This window comes from Hydra vulgaris, chromosome 14 (genome assembly GCF_038396675.1).
Source record: "Hydra vulgaris chromosome 14, alternate assembly HydraT2T_AEP".
Classification (NCBI taxonomy): Eukaryota; Metazoa; Cnidaria; class Hydrozoa; order Anthoathecata; family Hydridae; genus Hydra; species Hydra vulgaris.
The window spans coordinates 13,955,804-13,965,338 of NC_088933.1; positions in this window are offsets into that span (position 1 = coordinate 13,955,804).

Sequence of the window (9,535 nt, forward strand, 5' to 3'; positions counted from 1 at the left end):
TAAATAATTATGAAGATCTAATAATAAAAAGATAAAACTTGGTACTTCAAACACTTTTAAGCATTTTTTTTTCTCACAAAGCCTGCTTACTTCAGCCAAATAAAATAAAAAGTAATTTTTAATGTATTTAAACATCCTAATAATGTAGAATAAACATTAACTTCATAAAATGATCTGACTGCATTTCTCGATTAAACATGGACAACTTACAAGTTGCAAGTTTAAGATATTTATAAACATTTTTAAATACTATTTTATATATATGCTATTCATACATACTAATAAATATTATTTTTACGAAATATATTTTATCAACTATAATTTTTTTTTTTTTTTAATCAAATAAAATATTTTTTAAAAATGGCTGCCAATTTTCTGAAAATTTGTCAAAAACTTACATTGAAATATTTGAGATAAACTCATACTTATTTTTCACTTCATTTATAAATTTCACAAATGATCCTTAGTGTGTTAGGTCAATATTTAGTTAGAGATTTTAAAGTTAATTCATTATTTTAGGTTTTAAGACTTTTTGAAAATCAAGAATGTCAATTTTTATAAGAAAAAATAAGATATCTCAAGATATATTCATTAACTTTCAAAATCTCTAGCTAAAAAGAAAGATATTAATGCAAGTATCAATTCAAGTGTAAAACTGTGTGTATAGAAGAGGTAACATAGTGGTTTATCGAGCATCTTTTGTAGACTTATTTATTATGATTTAAATAATACGAAGAATGTGTAAAATACATATATTCTTCCATAAAAAAAAAATACAACCTATATTTCAACATATTAACACACTAAAACATTCAACTGCATACTTTAACGTAGACTGAACCAAACGTAAAAATACTACAGTCTATACGACATTTAGTTTTAATAGTCGCGCGAACAATACGCGCTGAAAGATTTTTGGCCAAAAATTAACACCATGATTTAGTATTGTAAAAATAATTTTTAATTTTTTTTGTTTCATGTTCTACCTAATACTTTAAATGGTATAAACTTTGAAAACTGCAAGATGTTAGGCTGTTTACGCTACAAAGTATTTATTGAAAAATATAAAAATAAAATATATAACAATTTGTAATAAAGTAATATCTAAATAAAGAACAAAAAATTAAGTATAAAAGAGTGCTAAATTTACAAAAATCGTAATACTTATGTATATTTTAAAATTAATTTGTATAAAAGTAAAATAAATAACAATTCATTGATAGTTAAAAAAAAAAAAAAAAATATTCAACAACTCAGATAAGATTTCAACAACATCTTTTAAGATTAGAGAAAATACCATAACTGAATTAATGAAAAAAAAAAAATCGTTGAGAAATTCTGAGACATTTTATATAATTGAATTTTAGTTTAAAAGAAGCATTTAAAATCGGATACGTTAAAATCCATAAGTAATAACACCTGTTTCGATTCATTTTTAAAGTGTTGTATACTAACTTTTTTCGTATTTGCAATATTAGGAAACTTTTTCGTCAAACCCACGATTTGAATATGTAAAGTAGTTTTGAATTATATTTAGGGATAATGTAGTTGTTATCTGAAAATTTTGTCGGGTATTTATGCACTACTATTTCAAAGTAGGACCGAAATATTTTAGGAGACAGTCCAATCTTTCTTTATACATGAACATTAAAACTTGGTGTAAGTTTATTTTATAAACGTTTAATACGCCAAGTATACGCAGAGGAGGCTCGCATGGTACAATTTTATAAGCTCCAAATAATATTATCCACACATGTTTTTGTTTACTGTACAATTTTTTTAACTTATGGTTTGTACTTGCCCATGCAATATTACAATAAATCAAATAACAATGAATGAAAGAAAAATATAAATTTTTTAAAGATTTCTTATTTAGAAAAAAGAATTATTTAGAAAAAAGGATTAATTTTGTTTCCATGTTCGAATCGTCGCAGTTTTTTGGAAAACTTCTTTATTTGACTAAAACGTAAACTTCTTTAAATGTAAACCTTTACAGTTTACACAATGTGTAAAAGTGTCATATCAGAAGCATAAAAATATCCTGCTTTACGCCTTTAGTTATATCTTTATGTGTGTATTATAGTTTAATACTATATCTAAAAGGGGCTTAAGATTGAATTTGTCTTCTTCAGAAGTCAAAATATCATTTGATCAGCAGCGAGATTTCTTTTTTTTAATGGTTCTCTACCGTAGATTATACTAATATGCTCCGCAACTTTGCACATTGGATGTTATAAATTCTTCGTTCGAAAATATCGAAAAGGATATTAAAGTTAAAGGAGCTTATAAAGTGGTGGTCGCTAAAATAAAACGTGAGCGAACGTCCTAAATAAACCGTGAGCGAATGTCCAAAAGTTTTTGACAATGAGGATTAAAAATAATTTTGGAAAAAGCAATCAGATTAAATGGGAGCAATATTTTTATAAACAAAAATTTGTTTCCTGGAAGTTTATAAACAAAAATCTGGAAGCAAACAATACCGCTTTGTTTATGTTTTTGTCCGAGAAATTACTCGTTCTCGTTCTTCCGAAGCTATCTTTTTGTAGAATTGTTTGACTTGATACCTTTTTACCTTTAAAGTACTGATTTCAGGTCTTTCTAATGATATATAACAATCTAGTGTTTGATTAATTTAATTTTAATTTGATTTTAATTTGATTTGAGTTTGATTAAATTTAACTAATCTTTTTTTAACAAGCAAGGACCTTACAACATTATTTAACAATACGAACACTGAGCTTATTAAAATTTCTAACTGGTTTAAATCAAACAAGCTATCGATTAATATAGAAAAACTAAGTGGATGCTTTTCTACCCAACTTCAAAAAAAAAATTAGTTCCAAGTATTACGCTTCTTATTTTTGTTGACAATATTGAAATAAAGCGAACAAAAATTACAAAATTTTTAGGCATTTATGTTGATGAAAATCTTAAATTAAATCTTAAAAAATCACGTTAATAATCTAAGTAACAAAATTGCTAGAACTATCGGAATATTATACAAATCAAGAAGTTTTTTTAAATAAACATACTTTAATTTAATTATATTATTCATTTATTCATTGCCATATTAACTACGCTAATATTGCTTGGGGTAGTGTTTAGTATACTAGAACCTCTTCATCGTCAAAGGAAACACATCGCACGTCTTATAAACTTTAAAGATCGTTTTACTCATGCCAGGCCTCTCTTACTTGAAATGAATATTTTAAATACATATCAGCTTAACGTTTATAATGTTTAATGTTTTATGTATAAATGTAAAACGAACATTTCCCCTTCTTCCTTTCATAACCTGTACTCACTAAAAGAAAAAAAAACATTGATAATATACTTTTATAATTTTAAATTATAAAAAATTAATAGTTTTTCTACCCACACCCTGAGTTCTCATATACATATCATAAATTTGAGCAGCCGTGGCGCAGTGGTTAGAGTTCTGGCTCAGAACCCAGAGGTCCCGGGTTCGACGCCGGCTCTAGCCCAATAAGCGACATTGGTAAAGAAGGAGGTGTGAACTTCTAATTAAATGCTCTCCCCCGCGGTGCTCCATGATAAGACCGTAAGGACTTCTGGGAGCACCTAGAAAAAAAAAAAAAAAAAAAAAAAAAAAAAAATCATTCAGCCTGAATGTTCTATATTTTTTTCGTTGTAGATTTTTTTACTTTCTCATAAAAGCATATACCATGCTTAATATTTATTATTATAATACGATTTTTTAAAGTTATATTTCAGTTGTAAAACGAAAAATAATATAGTATTATAAAAAAAAAAAAAAAAAAAAGAAGAGAAAAAAAATTACGTGTACAATAGGGCATTCCGTAATTTTCAAAAAACATTTTTTTTCATTATAAAAACTTGGCCCCAAGTTTTTTTGCCTAAACATGTATACATTTTAGTTCAGTTTAAAAAAAGTTGATTTAAAAAAGTCTTCATTTGCAAAAATTGGTCTTTTGTTGACCTAAAAATTAACTTAAGACAGAAACAGATTTTTTTGCGAAAGCAACGAAAAGCCCAAGAAACTTCTTGATACGCTAAGGAATGTTTCGGGAATATAAATTAGTTTAAATATTTGTTTTGAAGCACTTTTCAATATTTCATTTTACTATTTAGTCATATAGTCAATATAGTCGTGATATAAAATATATAATCAGTAATGAGTGTTATAAAAACAAGAAAAAAATGTCCGATTTAATAGGTAATGAAATTGTTGTGAATATAATATTTTCTTTATATTATCAATATTATTTTAATAATATTACTAAAATAATATTTCTAATACAAAGATAATATTATATTCACAACAATTATATCATATGATGTTATTAATTTATTTTATTACTATTATTATGCGTATTAAATCATGAATATATTTTCTTGTATAAAATTTTATCAACAACAACATTATGAACAGTAACCATTTTATCAACAACAACATTATGAACAGTAACCATTTTATCAACAACAACATTATGAACAGTAACCATTTTATCAACAACAACATTATGAACAGTAACCATTTTATCAACAATAGTAATAAGAGTAACAGTAATAATAAATTAAAAACTATATATAATATGATAATATTTTATCGCCAGGAAAAGGAAGAGACTTTATTCCATCTGATCTACCAAATCTTGGTGCTGTTCTTCGTAAAGCCATACTGGTTAGAGAGTTGTCAGAAAAGAAGATATATCCATTGAATGATTTGATTAGGGAGACAAGATTGGAAGTTGTTAATCAATGGAAAAAAGCAATTTCAGATTTTTTATCTCCAGTAATATTTACAGATAAGTCTATTGACAGAAAGATCAAAAAAAGTTATTTTAATCTTTTTCTGCAAATATCAGGATATTTGCAGAAAAAGATTAACCAAAAAGGAAAATATTGACAACATAATGGATTCTATGTCATGACTGTTTGATATAACTAAATGTAAATGTGCAATTCTTTAGTGTAATGAATCAAGTTGTCTGGGATGTGAACGAAAAGTTCATATTAACTGTAAATGTCAAAAATCAGCAAGGATTACCTTGATAGAGTTAGAATTTATTCAATCACAGAGAGACAAAGAGGGGGACAAAGCTCAAGTCGTGATAGGATTAAAAGATTATAAATAGGTTGAAAAAAAGCGAACAGCAATAGAGCAAAGCAGTAAAAAAGAACATGATCTGAAAAAGTTCAAAGAAAAAGAGATGATAAATAGTTGCTATTTGAAAAAAACATAAAATGAGTTTTTGGAAAATTTTAATGATAAAGAAGAGTGGTCAAACAGTGAGATAGAGTGTTCTTATAACACATAAAATTCTCATGTACTAGGTAAAAGCGAGGATTTTAAATTAAAGAGAAATTATGTGAAGATACAAAATACAGCTATTGCTGCAATTAAGTATGAAGTTTCAAACACTGCTGGTGCTATTGCTTTTGGGTTTTTAAAAGATTTAGTGGAGGTTAAAATTGTTCTGGAATCAGCTGTTTATTTGTTATTGGACAAAAACAAAGTGCATAGAGCCAAAGATAAAGTTATGTCAGAGTGTCAGAATATTTCAGAAAATAGATTTGAGTGTGAAGATATTTCTTGCTTTCTTTTGATGGAAGAAGTGACAAAACAAATGTATTGACATTTAATGATGAAACTAAAAAATTTTATCCTTCAGTTCAAAAGGAAGATCACTATACTTTGACTGATGAATGTGGTAAATATCTTCAGAAAATAGAGCAATAATTCCTCGTTTTAACAGCAAGCGGGACCTCATTTTAGTTTAGCATATATTTTTTATCATTTTTAGTATCTCTAATATAATAAATTAGAAAGATATGAGTTTCATTTTTGCCAACTTTAACTTGTATAGCTTTTATGGTGTAAGACAAGCATTAAAGAACTTTTTTATATATAGGGAAAGGAAGGGGGGGGCGTGTGCATCACTATTAAGTTTTAAAACTTTTTTTTATTTACTTTAATGAAAAAATGTTAAAACATAGAAAAGACGTGTGATTTTTGGACATATGTGATTTTTGGTCCCCCTCCTCATTTCAATCAAATTTTGAAAAATTAAGGTCTGTTTTTGCAAATGATGCATTTATTCTGGTAAAAGAAATTTTGTCTTTTCTTAATGTATGTACCTAATGGCCAAAAAATCCTAAAGGCCGACATTTTTAATAAATGTTAAAAAGTATGGGATGTCCTAGTGTACAATGTAAATTGAATTGTATTGTATATGCTTTTATGTACGTACCTATATGTCTATCTGAACGTGTGTACGTATGTATATGTGTATGTTTACCTGTATCTTTGTATGTACGAGTATGTATATGCATGTATATGTGAGTATATGCGATCTGTACATATTATTAAGTCGAAAAGTGAAATGAAGGACAAAAAAGAACTTTTACGACAAACCAAATCGGTTCAAACATACAAGTACTTTTATTTATGAGATTCAATTTGCAATATTGAAAATGTTTACCCAGAAAATAGAACAACTGTATACATGAGTGTGTATAATGTTAGTCGAAACATGTATCGTTTTTTAATAAAAAAATGGTTTTAAAAATATAAAAAAAAATGAATATATATATATATATATATATATATATATAGAACCCTTAGATGTTGTCCGAAAGTTTTTTCGATATTTTGTTGACAAAAAGTAAAAATTAAAATGCAAGACCGGAATTTTTTTTTTTAATAATGATAGACTGCCTGCCCCAACCAAACCCTCAGTCGATGTAGCAGCACTCCCTTGCGGGTCAGGCTATTTGTCAGTCGATGTAGCAGCACTCCCTTGCGAGTCAGGCTATTTGTCAGTCGATGTAGCAGCACTCCCTTGCGAGTCAGGCTATTTGTCAGTCGATGTAGCAGCACTCCCTTGCGAGTCAGGCTATAAGATAGTCGATGTAGCAACACTCCGCGCATGATTTACAGTAAAAAAAATAAAAATAAAAACATTTTATTAAAAAAAATAAAAATAAAAACATTTTATTAAAAAAAATAAAAATAAAAACATTGTTTATATTGTTAAAAACATTCAAAATGTTATAAAAACATTCAGAATGTTTTTAAAAACATTCTGGTCAATTAAATTTGCGTTTTTGTGGTTTTTTTAAAAAACGATTAATTTGTAATTAAATTAATGGTTTTTACTTTCGTCCAACACGGAAATGTTGGACGAAAGTCAAAAGTAATTAAAAGTGACGTATGTGTTGGCGTAAGAATCACTTTTTTCCTTCCGCTCTTCCTAAAGCCAACAAACTATAGAACTATATATATATATATATATATATATATATATATATATATATATATATATATATATATATATATATATATATATATATATATATATATATATATATATATATATATATATATATATATATATATATATATATATATATATATATATATGTATATATATATATATATATATACATATATATGTATATATATATATATATATATATATATATATATATATATATATATTTATATATATATTATGCGGTAGTGGTGTAGTGGTAGTGCGCTCGCTTCATAAGCGAAAGGTTCCGAGTTCGATCCCCACCACGTCCCTGGTAGTACCGCGCTCAACTTGTTTCTCCGCGCAGCGGCCTTGTTCCTCAAGGTTTGTGTTTCGGAGTTATAGAGTTGAGAGAGGGTTATAACCACAATTAAGTAGCCTCCTCATCTGTAGTGGCCTTCTGGGCCTTGGGGAGGTGAAATAACAAAAAAAAAAAAAAAAATGTAACTATTAAAGTAGTTAGGTCTTAACTATGTAAAATAAATTTTTAAAATTAAATAATCTTTTCTTAACAGATAAGAAAAATAATGTATATAAAAATTATTAAAAACTATTCGCATTAAATCCCACAATCTTCACTATTACTTAGATCATTTATTCTTATGACTGTGATTCGACGCACGTTAACAAGTTAATGTACGAATGCTTTGCTTTATTAATTATTTATATATATATATAAATACATATATATTTTTGAATCTTTAAATTATTTATAATATTGGCTACACTATTATTAAACTAAAAAATGAATTTGAAAACTTAAGTTTGAAATACCTTATTAATAACCTGTCCGAAGAAAACTTAATTATTTTTAAGGAAACTCATATAAAATTAAAGAGCACATTATATTCAGGGGCGAATGCTGCACTTTTTAATGTTTAAAAAAGCTAACTTCCAGACATGAAGCAAACTCCAAACATGTATATGTTTATACTTATGTCAAACAAAAATGTTAAAATTTGCTATGATTAAGGCTATGGAGCAAAAAAGCTCTAAAATTTGCTGCAATTACCCCCAACGTAATAAATAAAATTTTTTACCCCCTCAAGTGTAGGGACTTCAAACTTTATATAGTTATAATTTTTACTAGCGAAAATTTTTTTCTGTTACCAGACTCAAAACATCGCCATTTTTCGTAAAACACCCTTACTTGACATAAGTATAAACATTTAAATGTTTGAAGTTTGCTCTATGTCCGGAAATAGCTTTCTCAAACATCAAAAAATGCAGTCCGTCGACATCGAAAAACAAAGCGGTTTTGATGACAAGACCTTGTTGCGTTTGTAGTGTTAAATGTATATAATTTTGTAGAAAGTAAAAATAAATAACGTAAAAGATTTATAACATTCATATATGTAAATACTAAGAAATGAATTTGAAATATTTCACTTAATAAAAATTAAAAATATAAAAGTATGTTTTTGATAAATTCCATTCTTGAGAAAAATAAAAACATTTCAAAACTTTTTGTTCCATAAAAAAACCTTGATAATCTTTAAGGTTTGTGTCTTGGATACCGTCTAGTCCGCCCATCTATGATTTAATTTTTGTTAATGCTAGGTAAACAAAATGTTTTTAATTGAATGGAATGCGGTTGAATTGCAATTGTTGTTTTGGATATCAAACTGATCTATATCATTTGGTTCTAAAACCTTTGCAAATGTATCATTTAATTCGATGGCTTATGAGAGAGTGAAAACATTAGATTTTTCTTGTTTGATTCTATAGTTTTTACAAATGTTTGTATGGTCAAGCAACCACTTTGATCTTGCTATTGCCGTAACTAGATTTTCTCTCAGAGCGATGTACTTGTATTAATATTTTTTATGATAAGCATGATCTTTGTTCCTTATTTAAACATTAATTTGAAGAGGTATCCAAGAAGGGTAGATGCTTCTGATTTAAACAGATTGCAGAGGATTTTTATATAAATACTCGCTTAAACAAGAAACCATCGAATCAACATGACCATAGTTTAAAAAAAATCTTGACCAGTTCGTATATTTTCTCGGAAAATAGCGTGAGCTTTAGCAGCGAAATTTTTTATAGAAACCTTTTACAATTTCTAAGGTGTTGCCACAAAGGCAACACCTTAGCAGATTCCAGAGAGATCGTACAATGATTAGGGTAAGAAAATATTCTACATGTTTTTATTGATGTATATAATTTAATGCTATATTATTCAAAATACTAATTGTAGCATTTTAATCGTTCAAGTCATAAAAAATAAAGGA